Genomic DNA, 23,050 nt, shown 5'->3' with positions numbered 1-23,050 from the left:
GAGCATAAGGAGAGCAGTGACACAGGATAAAAGAGCGTGAGGAGGACAGCAGAGACACAGGATAAAAGAACATGAGGAGGGCGGAGACTCAGGATAAAACAGCATGAGGACAGCGGAGACACAGGATAAAAGAGCATGAGGAGGGCGGCAGAGACACAGGATAAAAGAGCAAGGAGTGTGGAGACATAGGATAATAGAGTGTCAGGAGGGCAGCAGAATCATCGGATATAAGCGTGAGGAGAGCGGAGACATGGGATAAAAGAACATGAGAAGGGCAGCAGAGACGCAGGATAAAAGAGCACGAGGAGAGCGGAGACAAAGGATAAAACAGCGCAAGGACAGCGGAGACACAGAATTAAAGAGCGCAAGTAGAGCAGAGACAGAGGATAAAAGAGCAGAGACGCAGGATAAAAGAGGGTGATGAGGGCGGCAGAGACAAAGGATAAAAGAGCACGAGGGGAGTGTAAGCGTAGGATAAAAGAGTCCGCGAAGAGTGACGGAGACACAAGATAAAAGAGTACCAGGAAAGCACTGGAGACACAGGATAAATGAGTTCAAGGAGAATGGCAGAGACACAGGATAGAAGAGCATGAAGAGAGCGGAGACGGAGGATAACAGAGTGCAAGGAGAGCACAGACACAGGATAGAGGAGTCCGAGAAGAGTAACAGAGACACAAGATTAAAGAGTAAAAGGAAAGCAATGGATGCACAGGATAGAAGAGCGGAGAGAGAGTATAAAAGAGTGCGAGGAGAGTGGAGACACAGGGTAATACAGTCTGTGGAGAGCGACGGGGACACAAGGTAAAAGAGTACGAAGGAAGCACTGGGGACGCGGGATAAAAGAGTCCGAGGAGAGCGGCAGAGATACAGGATAAAAGAATACGAGGAGAGTGGCAGAGACACAGGATGAAAGAGTCTGAGGAAAGTGGCATAGACACACGACAGAAGAGTGTGAGGACAGCGGAGACACCAGATAAAAGAGCATGAGGTGAGTGGAGACACAGAATAAAAGAGTGTGAGGAGGGCGGCAGAGACACAGGATGAAAGAGCGTGAGGAGGGCAGCAGAGACACAAGATGAAAGAGCGCGAGGAGAGAGGAGACACAGGATAAAACCGAGAAACAGCTGAGACACAGGATAAAAGAATGTGAGGAGGGCGGTAGAGACACAGGATAAAAGAGCACAAGGGGTGTCGCAGCACAGGATAATAGAGTCTGCGAAGAGTGACAGAGACACAAGGTAAAAGAGTACGAGGAAAGCACTGGGGACACAGGATAAAAGTGTCCGAGGAGAGTGGCGGAGACACAGGATAGAAGAGCATGAGGTGGGCAGAGACAGAAGATAAAAGAGCGCAAAGAGAGTGTAGACACAGGATAGAACAGTCCGTGAAGAGTGATGGAGACACAAGGTAAAAGAGTAAAAGGAAAGCACTGGAGACACAGGATAGAAGAGCCCGAGGAGAGTGGAGACACAGGATAAAATTACGAAGAAAGCACTGGAGACACAGGATAAAAGAGTCCGGGGAGAATGGCAGAGTCATAGGATAAAAGGGTCCAAGGAGAGCAGCAGAGATACAGGACAGAAGAGCATGAGGACAGCGGCGGAGACACAGGACAAAAGAGCAATAGGAGAATGGATACACAGGATAAAAGAGTGAGAGTAGAGTGGAAACAGAGGATAAAAGAGTGTGAGGAGAGCGGAGACACAGGATAAAAGAGCACGAGGAGAACGGAGACACAGGGTAAAAGAGGGTGAGGAGGGCGGCACAGACACAGGATAAAAGAGCGTGAGGAAGGCGGCACAGACACAGGATAAAAGAGTGTGAGGAGAGCGGAGACCTAGAATAAAAGAGCGCGAGGAGAGCGGAGACACAGGATAAAAGAGCGTCAGGAGGGCGGCAGAGACACAGGAGGAAAGAGCATGAGGAGCGTGGAGACACAGGATAAAAGAGCGAGAGGAGAGCAGGCACACTGGATAAAAGAATGTGAGGAGGGCGGCAGAGACACAGGATGAAAGAACGACGAGAGCGGAGACACAGGTTAATAGCGTGTCAGGAGGGCAGCAGAGACATAGGATTAAAGTGCGAGGAGAGCAGAGACATGGGATAAAAGAGCGTGAAGAGAGCGGAGACATAGGATAATAGAGCGTGAGAACAGCAGCAGAGGCACAGCATAAAAGAGCAAAAGGAGAGCAGAGATACAAGATAAAACAGCGCAAGGACAGCGGAGACACAGGATAAAACAGCGCGAGGACAGCAGAGACACAGGATTATAGCACACAAGGAGAGCAGAGGCACAGGATAATAGAGTGGGAGGAGGGCGGCAGAGACACAGGACAAATGAGCGTGCGGAGGGCGGAGACACAGGATAAAAGGGTGAGAGGAGAGTGGAGAAACAGGATAAAAGAGCATCTGGAGGGTGGCAGAGGCACAGGAGGAAAGAGCACGAGTAGAGTGGAGACACAGGATAAAAGAGCGAGAGAACAGCAGGGACACTGGACAAAAGAACGTGAGGAGGGCGGCAGACACGCAGGATAAAAGAGCATGTTGAAAGCAGAGACACAGGATAAAAGAGCGTGAGGAGAGTGGAGACACAGGATAAAAGAGCATGAGGAGAGCGGAGACATAGGATAAAAGAGTGCAAGGAGAGCGGAGACAACGGATAAGAGCGTGAGGAGAGTGGAGACACAGGATAAAACCGTGAGGACAGCGGGGACTCAGGATTATCGAGAGTAAGGAGAGCAGAGACACAGGACAATAGAGCACGAGGAGAGCAGGGACATAGGATAAAATAGCATGAGGAGGGCAGCAGAGACACAGGATAAAAAAATGCGAGGAGAGCGGAGACACAGGATAAAAGAGTGCAAGGAGAGCTGAGACATAGGATAAAAGAGTTTCAGGAGGGCAGCAGAACATAGGATAAAAGAGTGAGAGGAGAGCGGTGACACAGGATAAAAGTGCTTGAGGAGAGCGGAAACATAGGATAAAAGAGCATGATATGGGCAGCAGAGACACAGGATAAAAGAGCACGAGAAGAGCGGAGACACAGGATAAAACAGCGCAAGGACAGCGGAGACACAGGATAAAAGAGCATGATGAGGGCAGCAGAGAAACAGGATAAATGAGCACGAGGGGAGTGGAGGCATAGGATTAAAGAGTCCGTGAAGAGTGATGGGGACACAAGATAAAAGAGTACAATGAAAGCACTGGAAACACAGGATAAAAGAGTCTGAGGAGAGTGGAGGAGACACATGATAGAAGAGCATGAGGAGAACGGAGACAGCGGATAAAAGAGTGCGAGGAGAGTGCAAACACAGGATAGAAGAGTCCGTGAAGAGTAATGGAGACACAAGATTAAAAAGTAAAAGGAAAGCACTGGATGCACAGGATAGAAGAGCACAAGGAGAGTGGACACAGAGGATAAAAAAGCGTGAGGAGAGCGGAGACACAGGGTAATAAAGTCTGTGGAGAGCGACAGGGACACAAGATAAAAGAGTACGAAGGAAGCATGGGAGACACGGGATAAAAGAGTCCGAGGAAAGCGGCAGAGATACAGGATAAAACAATATGAGGAGAGTGGTAGAGACACAGGATGAAAGAGTGTGAGGAGGGCGGCAAAGACACAGGATGAAGGGCATGAGGAGAGCGGAGACACAGGATAAAACAGTGTCAGGACTGCGGCAGAGACACAGGAGGAAAGAGCATGAGGAGAGTGGAGACACAGGATAAAAGAGTGAGAGGAGAGCAGGGACATCGGATAAAAGAATGTGAGGAGGGTGGCAGAGACACAGGATGAAAGAGCACGAGGAGAGAGGAGACACAGGATAAAACAGCGCAAGGACAGCGGAGACACAGGATTAAAGAGTGTGAGGAGAGCAGAGACACAGGATAAAAGAGTGAAAGGAGAGCGGAGACAAAGGATAAGACCGTGAGGAGAGGACAGACACAGGATAAAAGAGTGCGAGCAGACCAGAGTCACAGGATAAAACCGCGAGGACAACGGAGACTGAGGATAAACGAGCATAAGGAGAGCAGAGACACAGTATAAAAGAGTGCGAGAAGAGCAGAGACACAGGATAAATGAGTGCGAGGAGAGCCGAGACATAGGATAAAAGAGTGTCAGGAGGTCAGCAGAAACATAGGATAAAAGAGTGAGAGGAGAGCGGAGACACAGGATAAAAGAGCATGAGGAGACCGGAGATAACGGATATAACAGTGCTAGGACAGCGGAGACAAAGGATTAAAGAGTGCGAGGAGAGCAGAGACACAGGATAAAAGTGCATGAGGAGAGCGGAGACACAGGTTAAAAAAGCGCGAGGACAGCGGAGACACCGGATAAAAGAGCATGAGGAGAGCAGAGACACAGGATAAAAGAGCGTGAGGAGTGCGGCAGAGACACAAGATAAAAGAGCAAGGAGAGCGGAGACATGGGATAAAGGAGATCGATGAGAGCGTAGACACAGGATGAAAGAGCGTCAGGAGGGCGGCAGAGTGACAGGAGGAAAGAGCACGAGGAGAGTGGAGACACAGGATAAAAGAGCGAGAGGAGAGCAGGGACACCAGTTAAAAGAATGTAAGGAGGGTGGCAGAGATGCAGGATAAAAGAGTGTGTTGAGAGCAGAGACACAGTATAAAAGAGCGTGAAGAGAGCGGAAACATAGGATAAAAGAGTGTAAGGAGAGCAGAGACAAAGGATAAGAGCGTAAGGAGAGCAGAGACACAGGATAAAAGAGCGCGAGCAGAGCGGAGTCACAGGATAAAACCGCGAGGACAGCGGAGACTCAGCATAAATGTGCATAAGGAGAGCAGAGATACAGGACAAAAGAGCAAAAGGAGAGCAGGGACACCAGATAAAAGAACATAAGGAGGGGGCAGAGACGCAGGATAAAAGAGCGTGTTGAGAGCAGAGACACAGGATAAAAGAGCACAAGGAGAGCGGAGACATAGGATAAAAGAGCATGAGGAGACCGGAGATAACGGATATAACAGCGCTAGGACAGCGGAGACAAAGGATTAAAGAGTGCGAGGAGAGCGGAGACACAGGATAAAAGTGCATGAGGAGAGCGGAGACACAGGTTAAAAAAGCGTGAGGAGAGCAGAGACACAGGATAAAACAGCGCAATGACAGCGGAGACACAGGATAAAACAGCGCGAGGACAGCGGAGACACCGGATAAAAGAGCATGAGGAGAGCAGAGACACAGGATAAAAGAGCGTGAGGAGTGCGGCAGAGACACAAGATAAAAGAGCAAGGAGAGCGGAGACATGGGATAAAGGAGCTCGATGAGAGCGTAGACACAGGATGAAAGAGCGTCAGGAGGGCGGCAGAGTGACAGGTGGAAAGAGCACGAGGAGAGTGGAGACACAGGATAAAAGAGCGAAAGGAGAGCAGGGACACCAGTTAAAAGAATGTAAGGAGGGTGGCAGAGATGCAGGATAAAAGAGTGTGTTGAGAGCAGAGACACAGTATAAAAGAGCGTGAAGAGAGCGGAAACATAGGATAAAAGAGTGTAAGGAGAGCAGAGACAAAGGATAAGAGCGTAAGGAGAGCAGAGACACAGGATAAAAGAGCGCGAGCAGAGCGGAGTCACAGGATAAAACCGCGAGGACAGCGGAGACTCAGCATAAATGTGCATAAGGAGAGCAGAGATACAGGACAAAAGAGCAAAAGGAGAGCAGGGGCACCAGATAAAAGAACATAAGGAGGGGGCAGAGACGCAGGATAAAAGAGCGTGTTGAGAGCAGAGACACAGGATAAAAGAGCACGAGGAGAGCGGAGACATAGGATAAAAGAGTGCAAAGAGAGCGGAGACAAAGGATAAGATCATGCGGAGAGCAGAGACACAGGATAAAAGAGCGCGAGGACAGCAGAGACACAGGATAAAAGAGCATGAGGAGAGCAGAGACACAGGATAAAAGAACATGAGGAGGGCGGCAGAGACACAGGATAAAAGAGCAAGGAGAACAGAGACAACAGGATAATAGAGTGTCAGGAGGACAGCAGTGATATAGGATAACAGCGCGAGGTGAGCGGAGACATAGGATAAAAGAGCATTAGAAGGGCAGCAGTGGCGCAGGATAAAAGAGCACAAGGAGAGCGGAGACACCAGATCAAATAGCGCAAGGACAGCGGAGACACAGGATAAAACAACGTGAGGACAGCAGAGACACAGGATAAAAGAGCGCAAGGAGAGTGGAGACACAGGATAAAAGAGCGTGAGGAGGGCGGCAGAGACACAGGTTAAAAGAGCGTGAGGAGGGTGGAGACAGGATAAAACCGCGAGGACAGCGGAGACTCAGGATAAACGAGCGTAAGGAGAGCAGAGACACAGGACAATAGAGCACGAGGAGAGCAGGGACATAGGCTAAAATAGCATGAGGAGGGCAGCAGAGACACAGGATAAAAAAATGCGAGGAGAGTGGGGACACAGGATAAAAGAGCGCGAGGAGAGCTGAGACATAGGATAAAAGAGTGTCAGGAGGGCAGCAGAACATACGATAAAAGAGTGAGAGGAGAGCGGTGACACAGGATAAAAGTGCTTGAGGAGAGCGGAAACGTAGAATAAAAGAGCATGAGATGGGCAGCAGAGACACAGGATAAAAAAGCACGAGGAGAGCGGAGACAAAGGATAAAATAGCGCCAGGACAGCGGAGAGACAGGATGAAAGAGCGCGAGGAGAGTGGAGAAACAGGATAAAAGATTGTGCGGAGAGCGGAGACACAGGATAAAAGAGTGTGATGAGGGCGGCAGAGAAACAGGATAAAAGAGCATGAGGGGAGTGGAGGCATAGGATAAAAGAGTCCGTGAAGAGTGACGGAGACACAAGATAAAAGAGTCTGAGGACAGTGGCAGAGACACATGATAGAAGAGCGTGAGGAGAGCAGAGACAGCGGATAAAAGAACGCGAGGAGAGTGCAAACACAGGATAGAAGAGTCCATGAAGAGTAATGGAGACACAAGATTAAAGAGTAAAAGGAAAGCACTGGATGCACAGGATAGAAGAGCACAAGGAGAGCGGAGACAGAGGATAAAAAAGCATGAGGAGAGCGGAGACACAGGGTAATAAAGTCTGTGGAGAGCGACGGAGACACAAGATAAAAGAGTACGAAGGAAGCACGGGAGACACGGGATAAAAGAGTCCGAGGAGAGCGGCAGAGATACAGGATAAAAGAATATGAGGAGAGCGGCTGAGGCACAGGACAGAAGAGCGTGAGGACAGCGGCTGAGACACCAATAAAAGAGCACGAGGAGAGCGGAGACACAGGATAAAAGAGTATGAGGAGGGTGGCAAAGACACAGGATGAAGGGCATGAGGAGAGCAGAGACACAGGATAAAAGAGTGAGAGGAGAGCAGAGGCACAGGATAAAAGAGCATGAGGAGGGCAGCTGAGACACAGGATGAAAGAGCGCGAGGAGAGAGGAGACACAGGATAAAACCGCGAGACAGCGGAGACACAGGATAAAAGAACGCAAGGAGTGTGGTAGAGACACAGAATAAAAGAGCACGAGGGGAGTGGCAGCACAGGGTATTAGAGTCTACAAAGAGTGAAGGAGACACAAGGTAAAAGAGTACGAGGAAAGCACTGGGGACACAGGATAAACATGTCTGAGGATAGTGGCGGAGACGCAGGATAGAAGAGCATGAGGAGGGCAGAGACAGAAGATAAAAGAGCACAAGGAGAGTGTGGACACAGGATAGAAGAGTCCATGAGGAGTGATGGAGGCACTAGGTAAAAGAGTAAAAGGAAAGCACTGGAGACACAAGATAGAAGAACCCGAGGAGAGCGGAGACAAAGGATAAAAGTACGAAGAAAGCACTGGAGACAAAGGATAAAAGAGTCCGGGAAGAATGGCAGAGACACAGGATAAAAGGGACTGAGGAGAGCAGCAGAGATACAGGACAGAAGAGCGTGTGGACAGCGGCGGAGACACAGGACAAATGAGCAATAGGAGAGTGGAGACACAGGATAAAAGAGGACGACGAGAGCGGAGACATAGGATAAAAGAGTGCGAGGAGAGTGGAGACAAAGGATAAGAGCGTAAGGAGAGCAGAGACTCAGGATAAAAGAGCGTGAGGAGGGCGGCACAGACACAGGAAAAAAAAGCAAGAGGGGAGTGGAGGCACAGGATAAAAGAGATGCAGGAGAGTGGCTGAGACAAAGGAAAGAAGAGCATGTGGTGAGAGGAGATAGAGGATAAAAGAGCGTGAGGAGAGCAGAAACACAGGATAAAAGTGCATGAGGAGGGCAGCAGAGACACAGGATAAAAGAGCACGAGGAGAGCGGAGACACAGGATAAAAGAGCGAGAGGAGAGCAGGGACACCAGATAAAAGAATGTGAGGAGGGTGGCAGAGACAGAATGAAAGAGTGCGAGGAGAGTGGAGACACAGGATAAAAGAGTGTGAGGAGAGCCGAGTCCCAGGATAAAAGAGCGCGAGGAGAGTAGGACTTGGATTAAAGAGTGTGAGGAGAGCAGAGACACAGGATAAAAGAGCGCAAGGAGAGCGGAGACAAAGGATAAGACCGTGAGGCGGGCACAGACACAGGATAAAAGAGCATGAGCAGACCGGAGTCACAGGATAAAACCACGAGGACAGCGGAGACTGAGGAGAGCAGAGACACAGTATAAAAGAGTGCGAGGAGAGCAGAGACACAGGATAAATGAGTGCGAGGAGAGCCGAGACATAGGATAAAAGATTGTCAGGAGGGCAGCAGAGACATAGGATAAAAGAGTGAGAGGAGAGCGGAGACACAGGATAAAAGTGCATGAGGAGAGTGGAGACATAGGATAAAAGAGCATGAGATGGGCAGCAGAGACACAGGAAAAAAGAGCACGAGGAGACTGGAGAGAACAGATAAAACAGCGCTAGGACAGCGGAGACAAAGGATTAAAGAGCGCGAAGAGAGTGGAAACACAGGATAAAAGTGCATCAGGAGAACGGAGACACAGGTTAAAAGAGTGTGAGGAGAGCAGAGACACAGGATAAAACAGCACAAAGACAGCGGAGACACAGGATAAAACAGCATGAGGACAGCGGAGACACCGGATAAAACAGCGGAAGGACAGTGGAGACATAGGATAAAAGAGCATGAGTAGAGCTGGGACACAGGATAAAAGAACGTGAGGAGGGCGGCAGAGATACAGGATAAAAGAGCGAGGAGAGCGGAGACATGGGATAAAAGAGCGTGAAGAGAGCGGAGACATAGGATAAAAGAGCATGAGAAGGCAGCAGCGGTGCAGGATAAAAGAGCACAAGGAGAGCGGAACACAAGATAAAACAGTGCCAGGACAGCAGAGACACAGGATAAAACAACTCGAGGACAGCAGAGACACAGGATAAAAGAGTGCGAGGAGAGCGGAGACACAGGATAAAAGAGTGCGAGGAGAGCGGAGACACAGGATAAAAGAGCGCGATGAGAGCGGAGACACTGGATAAAAGATTGTCAGGAGGGCGGCAGAGACACAGGAGGAAAGAGCACGAGGAGAGTGGAGACACAGGATAAAAGAGCGAGAAAAGAGGAGGGACACCAGTTAAAAGAAAGTAAGGAGGGTGGCAGAGACACAGTATAAAAGAGTGTGAAGAGAGCGGAGACATAGGATAAAAGAGTGTGAGGAGAGCCGAGTGCCAGGATAAAAGATCGCGAGGAGAGTGAAGACTTGGACTAAAGAGTGTGAGGAGAGCAGAGACACAGTATAAAAGACTGCAAGGAGAGCGGAGAAAAAGGATAAGACAGTGAGGAGAGCACAGACACAGGATAAAAGAGCACGAGCAGACGCGAGTCACAGGATAAAACTACGAGGACAGCGGAGACTGAGGATAAACGAACGTAAGGAGAGCAGAGACACAGTATAAAAGAGTGCGAGGAGAGCAGAGACACAGGATAAATGAGTGCGAGAAGAGGCGAGACATAAGATAAAAGAGTGTCAGGAGGGCAGCAGAGACATAGGATAAAAGAGTGAGAGGAGAGCGGAGACACAGGATAAAAGTGCATGAGGACAGCGGAGACATAGGATAAAAGAGCATGAGATGGGCAGCAGAGACAAAGGAAAAAAGAGCACGAGGAGACCGGAGATAATGGATAAAACAGTGCTAGGACAGCGGAGACAAAGGATTAAAGAGCGCGAGGAGAGCAGAGACACAGGATAAAAGTGCATGAGGAGAGCCGAGACATAGGTTAAAAGAGCGTGAGGAGAGCGGTGACACAGGATAAAACAGCACAACGACAGCGGAGACACAGGATAAAACAGCACGAGGACAGCGGAGACACCGGATGAAAGACCATGAGGAGAGCAGAGACACAGGATAAAAGAACGTGAGGAGGGCGGCAGAGACACAGGATAAAAGAGCAAGGAGAGCGGAGACATGGGATAAAAGATCGTGAAGAGAGCGAAGACATGGGATAAAAGAGCATGAGAAGGGCAGCAGCGGCGCAGGATAAAAGAGCACAAGGAGAGCGGAGACAAAGTATAAAACAGTGCCAGGACAGCAGAGACACAGGATAAAAGAGTGCGAGGAGAGCGGAGACATTTGATAAAAGAGCGCGATGAGAGCGGAGGCAGGGGATAAAAGAGCGTCAGGAGGGTGGCAGAGACACAGGAGGAAAGAGCACGAGGAGAGTGGAGACACAGGAAAAAAGAGCGAGAGGAGAGCAGGCACACCAGTTAAAAGAATGTAAGGAGGGCGACAGAGACACAGTATAAAAGAGTGTGAAGAGAGCGGAGACATAGGATAAAAGAGTGTGAGGAGAGCCGGGTCCCAGGATAAAAAAGCGCGAGGAGAGTGGAGACTTGGATTAAAGAGTGTGAGGAGAGCAGAGACACAGTATAAAAGACTGCCAGGAGAGCGGAGACAAAGGATAAGACCGTGAGGAGAGCACAGACACAGGATAAAAGAGTGTCAGGAGGGCAGCAGAGACATAGGATAAAAGAATGAGAGCAGACCGGAGTCATAGGATAAAACCACGAGGACAGCAGAGACTGAGGATAAACGAGTGTAAGGAGAGCAGAGACACAGTATAAAATAGTGCGAGGAGAGCCAAGACATAGGATAAAAGAGTGAGAGGAGAGCGGAGACGCAGGATAAAAGTGCATGAGGAGAGTGGAGACATAGGATAAAAGAGCATGAGATGGGCAGCAGAGACACAGGAAAAAAGAGCACGAGGAGAACAGAGATAATGGATAAAACAGCGCTAGGACAGCAGAGACAAAGGATTAAAGAGCGTGAGGAGAGCGGAGACACAGGATAAAAGTGCGTGAGGAAAGCGGAAACACAGGTTAAAAGAGTGTGAGGAGAGTGGAGACACAGAATAAAACAGCGCAAGGACAGCGGAGACACAGGATAAAACAACGCGAGGACAGCAGATACACCGGATAAAAGAGCATGAGGATAGCACAGACACAGTATTAAAGACCGCGAGCAGACCGGAGTCACAGGATAAAACTGTGAGGACAGCGGAGACTGAGGTTAAACGAGCGTAAGGAGAGCAGAGACACAGTATAAAAGAGTGCGAGAGAGCAGAGACACAGGATAAATGAGTACGAGAAGAGCCGAGACATAGGATAAAAGAGTGTCAGGAGAGCAGAGACACAGGATAAAAGTGCATGAGGAGAGCGGAGACATAGGATAAAAGAGCATGAGATGGGCAGCGGAGACACAGGATAAAACAGCGTGAGGACAGCGGAGACTCATGATAAAAAAGCATGAGTAGAGCAGGGACACAGGATAAAAGAATGTGAGGAGGGCAGCAGAGACACAGGATAAAAGAGCGAGGAGAGTGGAGACACAGGATAAAACCGCAAGGACAGTGGAGACTCAGCATAAAAGTGCATAAGGAGAGCAGAGATACAGGACAAAAGAGCAAAAGGAGAGCAGAGACACCAGATAAAAGAACATAAGGAGGGCGGCAGAGACGCAGGATAAAAGAGTGTGTTCAGAGCAGAGACACAGGATAAAAGAGTGCAAGGAGAGCGGAGACAAAGGATAAGAGCGTGAGGAGATCAGGGACACGGGATAAAAGAGTGCCAGCAGAGCAGAGTCAGAGGATAAAAGTGCGTGAGGAGTGTGGAGAAATAGGATAAAAGAGCGTGAGACAGGCAGTAGAGATAGGATAAAAGAGCACGAGGAGAGCGGAGACAAAGGATAAAACAGCGCAAGTAGAGCGGAAACACAGGATTAAAGAGTGTGAGGAGAGTGGAGACACAGGATAAAAGCACCTGAGTTGAGTGGAGACACAGGATAAAAGAGCGTGAGGAGAGCGGAGACATAGGATAAAAGAGTGCGAGGAGAGCAGAGACAAAGGATAAGAGCGTGCTGAGTGCAGAGACACGGGATAAAAGAGCGCGAGCAGAGCGGAGTCACAGGATAAAACCGCAAGGACAGCGGAGACTCAGGTTAAATGAGTGTAAGGAGAGCAGCGACACAGGACAAAAGAGCAGGAGGAGAGGAGGGACATAGGATAAAATAGTGTGAGGAGTGCAGCAGAGACACAAGATAAAAGAGTGCGAGAAGGGTGCAGACATGGATTAAAGAGTGTGAGGAGAACAGAGACACAGGATAAAAGAGTGTGAGGAGAGTGGAGACAGGATAAAAGAGTGTCAGGAGGGCAGCAGAGACATAGGATAAAAGAGTGAGAGGAGAGCAGAGACACAGGATAAATGAGCGCGAGGAGAGCCGAGACATAGGATAAAAGAGTGTCAGGAGGGCAGCAGAGACATAGGATAAAAAAGCGAGAGGAGAGAGGAGACACAGGATAAAAGTGCATGAGGAGAGCGGAGACATAGGATAAAAGAGCATGAGATGGGCAGCAGAGACACGGGAAAAAAGAGCACGAGGAGAACGTAGATAACGGATAAAACAGCGCTAGGACAGCGGAGACAAAGGATTAAAGAGCGCGAGGAGAGCGGAGACACAGGATAAAACAGCGCAACGGCAGCGGAAACACAGGATAAAACAGCACGAGGACAGCGGAGACACCGGATAAAAGTGCATGAGGAGAGCGGAGACACAGGTTAAAAGAGTGTGAGGAGAGCGGAGACACAGGATAAAAGTGCATGAGGAGAGCGGAGATACAGGAAAAAAGAGCGTGAGGACAGGTGAGACACAGGATTAAAGAGCACAAGGAGAGCGGAGACACAAGATAAAAGAGCATGAGGAGAGCAGAGACACAGGAGAAAAGTGTGTGAGGGAGCGGAGACACAGGATAAAAGAGCGTGAGGAGAGCTGCGACAGAGGATAAAAGAGCACAAGGACAGCGGAGACACAGGATAAAACAGCGCGAGGACAGCGTAGACTCAGGATAAAAGAGCATGAGTAGAGCAGGGACACAGGATAAAAGAACGTGAGGAGGGAAGCAGAGACACAGGATAAAAGAGTTTCAGGAAGGCAGCAGAGACGTAGGATAGAAGCGCAAGTAGAGCGGAGACATAGGATAAAAGCGCATGAGAAGGGCAGCAGAGGCGCAGGATAAAAGAGTACAAGGAGAGCGGAGACAAAAGATAAAATAGTGCAACAACAGCGGAGACACAGTATAAAAGAGCATGGAGAGCAGATACACAGGATAATAGAGTGTAAGGAAGGCAGCAGAGGTGTAGGATAAAAGCGCGAGTAGAGCGGAGACATAGGATAAAAGTGCATGAGAAGGGCAGCAGAGGCGCAGGATAAAAGTGTACAAGGAGAGCGGAGACACAAGATAAAACAGCACAAGGACAGCAGAGACACACAATAAAACAGCGCGAGGACAGCAGAGACACGGAATTATAGAGCGTGAGGAGAGCAGAGACACAGGATAAAAGTGCGCGAGGAGAGTGGAGACAAAGAATAAAACAGCGCAAGGACAGCGGAGACACAGGATAAAACAGCGCGAGGACAGCGGAGACACCGGATAAAAGAGCATGAGGAGAGCACAGACACAGGACTAAAGAGCGCGAGTAGACCGGAGTCACAGGATAAAACTGCGAGGACAGCGGAGACTGAGGTTAAACGAGCGTAAGGAGAGCAGAGACACAGTATAAAAGAGTGCGAGGAGACCAGCAACACAGGATAAATGAGTGCGAGAAGAGCCGAGACATAGGATAAAAGAGTGTCAGGAGGGCAGCAGAGACATAGGATAAAAGAGTGAGAGGAGAGCAGAGACACAGGATAAAAGAGCGTGAGGAGAGCGGAGACACAGCATAAAAGAGCGCAAGTACAGCGGAGACACAGGATAAAACAGCGCGAGGACAGCGGAGACTCAGGATAAAAGAGCATGAGTAAAGCAGGGACACAGGATAAAAGAACGTGAGGAGCGCAGCAGAGACACTGGATAAAAGAGTGTCAGGAAGGCAGCAGAGGCGCAGGATAAAAGAGTACAAGGAGAGCGGAGACAAAAGATAAAACAGCACAAGGACAGCAGAGACACTGGATAAAAGAGTGTCAGGAAGGCAGCAGAGGCGCAGGATAAAAGAGTACAAGGAGAGCGGAGACAAAAGATAAAACAGCACAATGACAGCGGAGACACAGGATAAAAGTGCGTGAGGAGAGCGGAGACACAGAATAAAACAGCACAAGGACAGCGGAGACACAGGATAAAACAGCGCGAGGACAGCGGAGACACCGTATGAAAGAGCATGAGGAAAGCACAGACACAGGATTAAAGAGCGCGAGCAGACCAGAGTCACAGGATAAAACTGTAAGGACAGCGGAGACTGAGGTTAAATGAGCGTAAGGAGAGCAGAGACACAGGATAAATGAGTGCGAGAAGAGTCGGGACATAGGATAAAAGAGTGTCAGGAGGGCAGCAGAGACATAGGATAAAAGAGTGAGAGGAGAGCGGAGACACAGGATAAAAGTGCATGAGCCTAGCAGAGACATAGGATAAAAGAGCATGAGATGGGCAGCAGAGACACAGGAAGAAAGACCACGAGGAGAACCGAGATAACGGATAAAACAGCACTAGGACAGCGGAGACAAAGGATTAAAGAGCGCGAGGAGAGTGGAGACACAGGATAAAAGTGCGTGAGGAGAGCAGAGACACAGGTTAAAAGAGTGTGAGGAGAGTGGAAACACAGGATAAAAGTGCATGAGGAGAGCGGAAATACAGGAAAAAAGAGCGTGAGGAGAACGGAGACACAGAATTAGAGAGCACAAGGAGAGCGGAGACACAGGATATAAGAGCATGAGGAGAGCAGAGACACAGGAGAAAAGTGTGTGAGGTGAGCGGAGACACAGGATAAAAGAGCGTGAGTAGAGCAGGGACACAGGGTAAAAGAACGTGAGGAGGGCAGCAGAGACACAGGATAAAAGAGCGAGGAGAGCGGAGACACAGGATAAAAGAGCATGAGTAGAGCAGGGACACAGGATTAAAGAACGTGAGGAGGGCAGCAGAGACACAGGATAAAAGAGCGAGGAGAGCGGAGACACAGGATAAAACTGCACGGACAGTGGAGACTCAGCATAAATGTGCATAAGGAGAGCAGAGATACAGGACAAAAGAGCAAAAGGAGAGCAGGGACACCTGATAAAAGAACATAAGGAGGGCGGCAGAGACGCAGGATAAAAGAGTGTGTTCAGAGCAGAGACACAGGATAAAAGAGTGCAAGGAGAGCGGAGACAAAGGATAAGAGCGTGACGAGAGCAGAGACACGGGATAAAAGAGCGCCAGCAGAGCAGAGTCACAAGATAAAAGTGCGTGAGAAGTGTGGAGAAATAGGATAAAAGAGCATGAGACAGGCAGTAGAGATAGGATAAAAGAGCATGAGGAGAGCGGAGACAATGGATAAAACAGCACAAGTAGAGCGGAAACACAGGATTAAAGAGTGTGAGGAGAGCGGAGACAAAGGATTAAAGAGCGCGAGGAGAGTGGAGACACAGGATAAAAGTGCGTGAGCAGAGCGGAGACACAGCATAAAAGAGCGTGAGGAGAGCGGAGACACAGCATAAAAGTGCGCAAGTACAGCGGAGACACAGGATAAAAGAGCATGAGTAAAGCAGGGACACAGGATAAAAGAACTGAGGAGGGCAGCAGAGAAACAGGATAAAAGAGTGTCAGGAAGACAGCAGAGGCGCAGGATAAAAGAGTACAAGGAGAGCAGAGACAAAAGATAAAACAGCGCAAGGACAGCGGAGACACAGGATAAAAGAGCGAGGAGAGCGGAGACACAGGATAATAGAGTGTCAGGAAGGCAGCAGAGACGTAGGATAAAAGCGCGAGTAGAGCGGAGACATAGGATAAAAGTGCATAAGAAGGGCAGCAGAGGCGCAGGATAAAAGTGTACAAGGAGAGCGGAGACACAAGATAAAACAGCACAAGGACAGCGGAGACACAGGATAAAAGTGCATGAGCAGAGCGGAGACATAGGATAAAAGAGCATGAGATGGACAGCAGAGACACAGGATAAAACAACGCGAGGACAGCAGAGACACAGGATAAAAGAGTGCGAGGAGAGTGGAGACACAAGATAAAAGAGCGCAATGAGATTAGAGACACAGGATAAAACAGCGTCAGGAGGGCGGCAGAGACATCGGAGGAAAGAGAACGAGGACAGTGGAGACTCAGGATAAAAGAGCGAGAGGAGAGCAGGGACACCAGTTAAAAGAATGTAAGGAGGGCGGCAGAGACACAGTATAAAAGAGTGTGAAGAGAGCGGAGACATAGGATAACAGAGTGTAAGGAGAGCAGAGACAAAGGATAAGAGCGTGAGGAGAGCAGAGACACAGGATAAAAGAGCGCGAGCAGATCGGAGTCACAGGATAAAACGGCAAGGACAGTGGAGACTCAGCATAAATGTGCATAAGGGGAGCAGAGATACAGGCCAAAAGAGCAAAAGGAGAGCAGGGACACCAGATAAAAGAACATAAGGAGGGCGGCAGAAACTCAGGATAAAAGAGTGTGTTCAGAGCAGAGACACAGGATAAAAGAGTGCAAGGAGAGCGGAGACAAACGATAAGAGCGTGACAAGAGAAGGGACACGGGATAAAAGAGCACCAGCAGAGCAGAGTCACAGGATAAAAGTGAGTGAGGAGTGTGGAGAAATAAGATAAAAGAGCATGAGACAGGCAGTAGACATAGGTTATAAGAGCACGAGGAGTGCTGAGACAAAGGATAAAACAGCGCAAGTAGAGCGGAAACACAGGATTAAAGAGTGTGAGGAGAGCGGAGACACAGGATAAAAGTGTGTGAGTTGAGTGGAGACACAGGATAAAAGAGCGTGAGGAGAGCGGAGACATAGGATAAAAGAGTGCGAGGAGAGCAGAGAGAAAGGATAAGAGCGTGATGAGTGCAGAGACATGGGATAAAAGAGCGCGAGCAGAGCAGAGTCACAGGATAAAACCGCAAGGACAGCGGACACCCAGGATAAATGAATGTAAGGAGAGCAGCGACACAGGACAAAAGAGCACGAGGAGAGCAGAGACATAGGATAAAAGAGTGAGAGGAGAGTGGAGACACAGGATAAAAGAGCGCAAGGAGAGCGGAGACATAGGATAAAAATGCGTGAGGAGAGCGGAGACACTGGATAAAAGAGCATGAGGAGAGCGGAGACACAGCATAAAAGTGTGCGAGTAGAGCGGAGACACAGGATAAAACAGTGCAAGGACAGCGGAGACATAGGATAAAAGTGCATGAGAAGGGCAGCATAGGCGCAGGAAAAAAGTGTACAAGGAGAGCGGAGACACAAGATAAAACAGCACAAGGACAGCGGAGACACAGGATAAAAGTGCTTGAGGAGAGCGGAGACACAAAATAAAACAGCGCAAGGACAGCGGAGACACAGGATAAAACAGCGCGAGGACAGCGGAGATACCGGATGAAAGAGCATGAGGAGAGCACAGACACAGGATTAAAGAGCGCGAGCAGACCGGAGTCACAGGATAAAACTGTGAGGACAGCGGAGACTGAGGTTAAATGAGCGTAAGGAGAGCAGAGACACAGTATAAAAGAGTGCGAGGAGAGCAGAGACACAGGATTAAAGAGCGTGATGAGGGCGGCAGAGAAACATGATAAAAGAGCACGAGGGGAGTGGAGGCATAGGATAAAAGAGTCCGAGAAGAGTGATGGAGACACAAGATAAAAGAGTACAAGGAAAGCACTGGAGACACAGGAAAAAAGAGTCCGAGGAGAGTGGCAGAGACACAGGATAGAACAGCATGAGGAGAGCAGAGACAGAGGATAAAAGAGCGCGAGGAGAGCGCAAAGACAAGATAGAAGAGTCCGTGAAGAGTAAAGGAGACACAAGATTAAAGTGTAAAAGGAAGGCAATGGATACTCAGGATAGAAGAGCACAAGGAGACTGGAGAGAGAGGATAATAGAGTCTGCGAAGAGTGACGGAGTGACAAAAGAGCATCAGGAGGGCAGCAGAGACACAGGAGGAAAGAGCACGAGGAGATTAGAGAAACAGGATAAAAGAGTGAGAGGAGAGCAGGGACACCGGATAAAAGAATGTGAGGAGGGCGGCAGAGACACAGGATGAAAGAGCACAAGGAGAGAGGAGACACAGGGTAGAACAGTGCAAGGACAGTGGAGACACAGGATTAAAGAGCGCGAGGAGAGTGGAGACACAAGGTAAAAGAGTGTGAGGAGAGCCGAGACCCAGGATAAAAGAGCACGAGGAGAGTGGAGACTTGGATTAAAGAGTGTGAGGAGAGCAGAAACACAGGATAAAAGAGTGCGAGGAGAGCGGAGACATAGGATAAAAGAGTGCAAGGAGAGCGGAGACAAAGGATAAGACAGTGAGGAGAGCAGAGCCACAGGATAAAAGAGTGTGACGAGGGCGGCAGAGACACAGGTTAAAAGAGCGTAAGGAGGGCGGATACACTGGATAAAAGAGTGTGATGAGAGTGGAGACACAGGATAAAAGAGTGCAAGGAGAGCGGAGACACAGGATAAATGAGTGCCAGGAGAGCCGAGACATAGGATAAAAGAGTGTCAGGAGAGCAGCAGAGACACAGGATAAAAGAGCGAGTGGAGAGCAGGGACACCGGGTAAAAGACTGTGAGGAGGGCGGCAGATTCACAGGATAAAAGAGCGAGAGGAGAGCAGGGACACTGGATAAAAGAATGTGAGGAGGGCGGCATAGACACAGGATGAAAGAGCGCGAGGAGAGAGGAGACACAGGATAAAAGAGTGAGAGGTTAGCAGGGAGACCAGATAAAAGAATGAAAGGAGGGCGGGAGACGCAGGATAAAAGAGCGTGTTGAGAGCAGAGACACAGTATAAAAGAATGTGAAGAGAGCGGAGACATAGGATAAAAGAGTGTAAGGAGAGCAGAGACAAAGGATAAGAGCGTGAGGAGAGCAGAGACACAGGATAAAAGAGCACGAGCAGAGCGGAGTCACAGGATAAAACGGCGAGGACAGTGGAGACTCAGGATAAATGAGCATAAGGAGAGCAGAGATACAGGATAAAAGAGCAAAAGGAGAGCAGGAACACAGAATAAAACAGCGTGAGGAGTGTGGAGACATAGGATAAAAGAGCATGAGACGGGCAGCAGAGACACAGGATAAAAGAGCACAAGGAGAACGGAGGCAAAGGATAAAACAGCACAAGGAGAGCGGAGACACAGGATAAAACAGCGCGAGGACAGCAGAGACACGGAATTATAGAGCGCAAGGAGAGTGGAGACACAGGATAAAAGCACGTGAGGAGAGTGGAGACACAGGATAAAAGAGTGTGAGGAGAGTGGAGAAGTAGGATAAAACCGCAAGGACAGCGGAGTCTCAGGATAAATGAGCGTAAGGAGAGCAGAGACACAGGACAAAAGAGCACGAGGAGAGCAGGAATTTAGGATAAAACAGCGCAAGGACAGCGGAGACACAGGATTAAAGAGCATGAGGAGAGCGGAGACACAGGATAAAAGAGCGTGAGGAGAGCAGAGACACAGGATAAAAGAGCGTAATGAGGGCGGCAGATAAACAGGATAAAAGAGCACGACGGGAGTGGAGGCATAGGAGAAAAGAGTCCGCGAAGAGTGACGGAGACACAAGATAAAAGAGTACAAGTAAAGCACTGGAGACACAGGAAAAAAGACTCCGAGGAAAGTGGCAGAGACACAGGATAGAAGAGCATGAGGAGAGTGGAGACAAAGGATAAAAGAGCGCGAGGAGAGCGCAAATACAGGATAGAAGAATCCGTGAAGAGTAACGGAGACACAAGATTAAAGAGTAAAAGGAAAGCAATGGATACACAGGATAGAAGAGCACAAGGAGAGCAGAGAGAGAGGACAAAAGAGCGCGAGGAGAGTGGAGACACAGTATAATAGTGTCTGTGGAGAGCAACGGGGACACAAGATAAAAGCTTACGAAGGAAGCACTGGAGACACGGGATAAAAGAGTCCGAGGAGAGAAGCAGAGATACAGGATAAAACAATACGAGGTGAGTGGCAGAGACACAGGATGAAAGAGTCTGAGGAGAGCGGCAGAGACAGAGGGCAGAAGGGCATGAGGACAGCGGCTGAGACACCAGATAAAAGAGCACGAGGAGAGCGGAGACACAGGATAAAAGAGTGTGAGGAGGGCCGCAAAGACACAGGATGAAAGAGCATGAGGAGAGAGGAGACACAGGAAAAAGAGTGAGAGGAGAGCAGAGATACAGGATAAAAGAACGTGCGGAGGGCAGCAGAGACACAGGATGAAAGAGCACGAGGGGAGTGCAGGCACAGGATAATAGAGTCTGCGAAGAGTGACGGAGACACAAGGTAAAAGAGTACGAGGAAAGCACTGGGGACACAGGATAAAAATGTCCGAGTAGAGTGGCGGAGACGCAAGATAGAAGAGCATGAGGAGGGAGGAGACAGAAGATAAAAGAGCGCAAGGAGACCATAGACACAGGATAGAAGAATCTGTGAAGATTGACAGAGACACAGGGTAAAAGAGTAAAAGGAAAGCACTGGAGACACAGGATAGAAGAGCCCAAGGAGAGCGGAGACACAGGATAAAAGTACGAAGAAAGAACTGGAGACACAGGATAAAAGAATCCGAGGAGAATGGCAGAGACATAGGATAAAAGAGTCCGAGGAGAGCAGCGGAGATACAGGACAGAAGAGCAATAGGAGAGTGGAGACACAGGATAAAAGACCGAGAGGAGAGCAGGAACACCGGGTAAAAGACTGTGAGGAGGGTGGCAGAGACAAGGATGAAAGAGCGCGTTGAGAGAGGAGACACAGGATAAAAGAGTGTCAGGAGGGCGGCAGAGACACAGGAGGAAAGAGTACGAGGAGAGTGAGACACAGGATAAAAGAGCGAGAGGAGAGCAGGGACACCAGATAAAAAACGTAAGGAGGGTGGGAGACGCATGATAAAAAAGTTTGTTGAGAGCAGAGATACAGTATAAAAGAGCATGAAGAGAGCGGAGACATAGGATAAAAGAGTGCAAGGAGTGCGGAGACAAAGGATAAGAGCGTGAGGAGAGCAGAGGCACAGGATAAAAGAGCACAAGCAGAACGGAGTCACAGAATAAAACCGCGAGGACAGCGGAGACTCAAGATAATTGAGCATAAGGAGAGCAGAGATACAGGACAAAAGAGCAAAAGGACAGCAGGGACACAGGATAAAAGAGCGTCAGCAGAACGGATTCACAGGATAAAAGTGCGTGAGGAGTGTGGAGACATAGGATAAAAGAGCATGAGATGGGCAGCAGAGACACAAGATAAAAGAGCATGAGAGCGGAGACAAATGATAAAACAGCGCAAGGAGAGCAGAGACGCAGGATTAAAGAGCGTGAGGAGAGTGGAGACACAGGATAAAAGTGCATGAGGAGAGCGGAGACACAGGATAAAAGAGCATGAGGAGAGCGGAAACACAGCATAAAAGAGCACAAGGACAGCAGAGACACAGGATAAAACAGCGTGAGGACAGTGGAGCCATAGGATAAAAGAGCCTGAGACACAGGATAAAAGAACGTGAAGAGGGCAGCAGAGACACAGGATAAAAGAGTGCGAGGAGAGCGGAAACACGGAATAAAAGAGCGCGATGAGAGTGGAGACACAGGATAAAAGAGTGAGAGGGGAGCAGGGACACCAGATAAAAAAATGTAAGGAGGGCGGGAGACGCAGGATAAAAGAGCGTGTTGAGAGCAGAGGCACAGTATAAATGAGCGTGAAGAGAGTGGAGACATAGGATAAAAGAGTGTAAGGAGAGCAGAAACAAAGGATAAGAGCGTGAGGAGAGCCGAGACACAGGTTAAAAGAGCGTGAGCAGAGTGGAGTCACAGGATAAAACCGCGAGGACAGCGGGGACTCAGGATAAATGAGCATAAGGAGAGCAGAGATACAGGACAAAAGAGCAAAAGGAGAGCAGTGACACAGGATAAAAGAGCATGAGGAGAGTGGAGACACAGGATATAAGAGCGCGAGGAGAGTGGAGACACAGGATAAAAGAGTGCAAGGAGAGCGCAGACAAAGGATAAGAGCGTGAGGAGAGCAGAGACACAGGATAAAAGAGCACGAGCAGAGCAGAGTCACAGGATAAAAGTGCATGAGAGTGTGGAGACATAGGATAAAAGAGCATGAGACGGGCAACAGAGACAGAGGATAAAAGAGCACGAGGAGAGCAGTGACAAGGGATAAAATAGTGTGAGGAGGGCAGCAGAGACTCAGGATAAAAGAGTGCGAGGAGGATGGTGACACAGGATAAAAGAACGCGAAGAGAGCCGAGACATAGGATAGAAGAGTGTCAGGAGGGCAGCAGAGACATAGGATAAAAGAGTGAGAGGAGAGCGGAGACACAGGATAAAAGTGTGTGAGGAGAGCAGAGACACAAGATAAATGAAAGCGAGGAGAGCCGAGACATAGGATAAAAGAGTGTCAGGAGGGCAGCAGAGACATTGAATAAAAGAGTGAGAGGAGAGCGGAGACACAGGATAAAAGTGTGTGAGGAGAGCAGAGACATAGGATAAAAGAGCGTGAGACGTGCAGCAGAGACACAGGACAAAACAGCAAAAGGAGAGCAGGGACACAGGATAAAAGAGCGTGAGGAGAGGGGAGACACAGGATAAAAGAGTGCAAAGAGAGCGGAGACAAAGGATAAGAGCGTGGGGAGAACAGAGACACAGGATAAAAGAGCGCAAGCAGAGTGGAGTCAC

Source organism: Carcharodon carcharias, chromosome 9, assembly GCF_017639515.1.
Source record: "Carcharodon carcharias isolate sCarCar2 chromosome 9, sCarCar2.pri, whole genome shotgun sequence".
Taxonomy (NCBI): Eukaryota; Metazoa; Chordata; class Chondrichthyes; order Lamniformes; family Lamnidae; genus Carcharodon; species Carcharodon carcharias.
This window is presented reverse-complemented; position numbering follows the sequence as displayed.